General features: G+C 45.0%; 1 long non-coding RNA gene across 1 annotated transcript; it reads left to right on the forward strand.

Moving 5' to 3' along the window:
• Positions 1-546: 546 nt before the first annotated feature.
• On the forward strand, positions 547-2,537 carry LOC308474061. Its single transcript, XR_013984475.1, has 2 exons — positions 547-644; positions 2,215-2,537. It is a non-coding gene; the product is annotated as an uncharacterized lncRNA (long non-coding RNA).
• The last annotated feature ends 1,434 nt before the right edge of the window (positions 2,538-3,971 follow it).

Consider the following 3,971-nt stretch of genomic DNA (forward strand, 5'->3'; position numbering starts at 1 on the left):
CAGAACCTCAGATTTGTATTGATTTTGATTGATTTAAGGGCGGCAGCTGCCCCCCCTCTTAGCTACCCCCATGGATGGAGGCAGCATTTGTTGCCACCACCAGAACTATGAGGCCAGCTGAATTTCCCCTACAGATGGCTGTACACATCTATGGGTAGAAACATTAAACAATAACAATTATTATTATCGAAAACCTAGTCAGCCGCCCCCATCGAAAGTGCCTGCTCTTGCCCGCGGGCCCCGCGAGTCCTAATGGAATAACTTCCACGCCACGTGGCGGAGGCCGCAGAGCAGCAACTGCTCCTCCGGCGGGAAGCGCCGGGCGGTCTCGCTCAGCCCGAGAAGCTGCGCGCCGGCGAAGCGGAGGCAGCAACTTCCGCCTCCTGCTGGATCGCCGCCCAGCCGCCCAGCCTAGTTTCGCTCTCCCGGGGAAAGGGAGGGCGGTGGAACTTTGCCCTGGGTGCGATTGTGGCGTCACAAAGGCCCGGCGGCCAATGAGCGCGGGAGGTGAAAATAGCGCCCTATAAGTAGCAGGGCGTTGCAGCGGGCCGAGAAGACGTGCCAAGAGGCTACGCAGGTGCCTCTCCCTTACCTGCGGCTTCTCGTCCTTCGGCCTGGAAAGCAGCCTGCACGTTCTTTGCATTGTATCCGTATATTAAAAGTGAGGCGTCTAGAACGCGAAGTTTTCTGCCCTCGGCCATTATCGTTACCGCTTTCTGGATTTTGACAAGTTAGGATCTCCCCCCCCCTTTCGCTGTTAGTAGGTGTCACAAGCGCGAGGACCTTTCGCCACAGCTTGGTTAAAAATGGATTAATCGGCGGGTATCACGGCAGTTCACTGTTGCACTGCTTTTTACGCCTCCGTGGGTTCGAGGTGACGGCTATAGCAAAGGAGCTTGGCATCCGGGACGTCCCAGGTTGAGTGCCTGGCATCTGCAGGTTGAGCTGGGAAGAAACCCTGGAGATTATGAAGCCCTGGAAAGCCCCTTCCAGGCTGAGCTAATGGACCAGTAGGGTTTCTGTATTCCTGCCTTCCCGGTGCATTTCCCCGCCTGTGTGTTCTTTATTTAGGGACACCGAAAGCTGCCTTATTATACTTAGTCACACCGTTGCTGCAATATTGCCAAACCCTTTAATTCAGTTCTGTTCATAAGTTTATTGTTCTGTCCAAAGGCCATGGCAAACTTGCAGAAACAGTATCTATAAAATAATATTGAACATACAAAATGTAAGCCAATATCCATGATGTGTGTGAGAGAATTCACCAGAGACACAAGCAAGCTTAAATCTATCTTAATTTCAGATGCTCAACATGTGGAAACTGCTTTGAGGGTTCCTATTTTTTTAATTGAGCAGGGTATAAATGTTTTGAAATAAAATGGTGAACTCTGACACTTTCACACTGAAATGAGATATAGAGTTGTATTTTCTCCTAATTGTAGATGCTCATGCACTGAGAAGGCCAAAACGATAATGTACAGTTTGCACAGATCTGGAATTACTGCTAGAGGTGGTGTGTGATCACTTTTCTGGTGCAGACTGCACTAAATAACCATGGTCACACTCACCATACCACTCTGAATGGTAATGGTTTCCCCAGTGAATCCTGGGAATTCTAATTTGTTAAGGGTGCCAAGAGTTGATAGGAGACCCCTCAAAAAGCTACAGTTCCCAGCACCTTTAACAAATTACAGTTCCAAGAATCCTTTGGGGGAAGCCATGACTGTTAAAGTGGTATAAGGGTGCTTTGAATATATGGTGTTTATGTGAATCATAAGTATAATCTGCCTCCCCAACCCTGCACATGCAGGGTGATTTTGACACCAGACTACCTTCAAATATGTAATCTTCACAGTGCATAATGAGGTGGTGCAGCTAGTTTCCTGAACATTTGAATATCTCTTAGGTTTACATGTCACAGCTAAGCAGCAAGTGCAAAAACTAGTAATTATGCCGCTAGATAACATCTCCACAAGAGCAAAAAAGCATTGTTACGAGGTTTCTTTTTTGGGGGGGAAGTGCGGGTGGGTAGGATGTATACCTGAGCCACCTTCCAATTCCTGAATCCAGCAATTATTAAAATCTAAACAAGGATTCAAATTGTTGAAAGAGCCAAGCAAACCAAACCCTGGGTGAGCGCCCGGAATTTTTCACTGCTTTTAAGATTCTGGCGGCATGCAACAACAGCATTGTCCTTTAACTCTGCACTGTAAGATTTCACCAGCTGAAATTATTGGGATTAGGAAGAAATTGGTAGGTAGGTATGGGACTTATATGAGATAGGTATGGGACTTATATGAGCCTGAATTTTGTTTTTATCATCTCCACCCTGTGAAGTGGTAACTCCCATTTTGTTTTTTTATACCCAGACTTGGTGATGCAGAGCAGGAGTTACATTAGGGGAGAGCAGCGGAGGAAGGCTCCCTTTTGGATTTGAAGCAGCACCTGTTTATTCCTATATTTCTGGCTAACTCATCTGTTTTACCCAGTGACTCTGAGGGACTTTTAAGGATAATTAAATGGGATTGTGTGCTGGATTTCCATGCGAAAGGGATAAATTCTTCTATTGAAAAAAGAAAAAAGGCTGGTGGCAGTTGTGTTCATAACATTACACTGGGTGTTACTGAGACAACAGTGAATAACAGAGATGGAAGGGATCCTGAGGATCATTTAGTCCAACCCCCTGCAATGCAGGAATATGCAGCTGCCCCTTATGGGGATCAAAAGCTGCTTGTGTTTTGCTTGTGTGGCAAAATTCTGCTTGCTCACAATGGAACACTGCTTTCTGTGGTTCCACAGCTCAATGATTTTATTTGTTTGAAGAATTAAAAAGAAGAGATTGAATTCTAATGTATTTATGTACCAGGCCTGTTAATTGACATAATAACATAAGGCAGACTGAAGCTAAGGTGAGCTCAAAACAACAGCAATAATTTTTTAAAAATCATTTATGGACCTAAGTTGTGCACGTCAGTTGGTCAGTCCACAAAAATGAATTTGCCTTACACAACTGCCACTGCACTTGATTATTTCAGGCAAACAATTATATTGGCAGTATTCTGCCAGTTTTATTTTCACAAGGATTCACTGTTCTCATGCTTATGAAACACACCCTCTTGTGTGTACAGCGTTCTCCCCTCTCCCCACTGCTTACTTGAAATGTTTATCCTGCTCAAAAGATTAATGCTTTGGTACTCTAACTGTAGGCCAAGTTTCTGGTAGAAGTCCTTCCTTCACTGTTGAGAGGGGCAAACAAGGTGAGACACTGCAGACAATCTCCTGTCTCTAATGTTTTTGCAAATAAGCATCTGAGGGAGGGGGAGAGTTTGGGATGACAGTGTTAGACTGTTCCTTTTTCATGATTCTGGCTACTCTATCCAATTTGTTTTTCAGCACAGTTTCCTCCCTCCCAGCAAAAATTAACTGGCCAGCCAGCCATTCCATATCCACTGATCATGCTCAGGCCTTATTGGGCTATTTAGGGGTCTCCTAAATCCCCACCTAAAGATTTTCCACTAAAGATATAATAAATAAGGGAGACATTCCCTAGGGTTGCCATATTTCAAAAAGTTGTCAAGCTTTTTAAAGGAAGACCCCACAATTGCTGAGCTTTCCTTAAGATACCCATCACAATTGTTGGGAACAAACCCAAATTGTTGAGCTCCCCCCCCCCCAATAGTGATTTTAAGCTTTTGGAGCTGTTTCTGCTGCTTTTTCTATCGTGTTGCCATACATCCAGGTTTTCCCTGACATTTTGCCAGTTCAGCAAAATTCCCCCCGATGCCATTTTTACACATGACAACCAGGACATGTCAGGAATTTTCCTGTCATATGGCAAGCCTACATTCCCAGTCTCTCATAAAAATTTTCTCTCTGCTGCATTTTCTACCTTGTAGCTTCTTCCTGAACTTTCATACAACTATCACCATCTCCCCCCATGCAGTGGTGGCTAGTAATCCCTGGAACTGGTG

Source organism: Podarcis pityusensis, assembly GCF_964106645.2.
Source record: "Podarcis pityusensis genome assembly, chromosome: 3".
NCBI lineage: Eukaryota > Metazoa > Chordata > Lepidosauria > Squamata > Lacertidae > Podarcis > Podarcis pityusensis.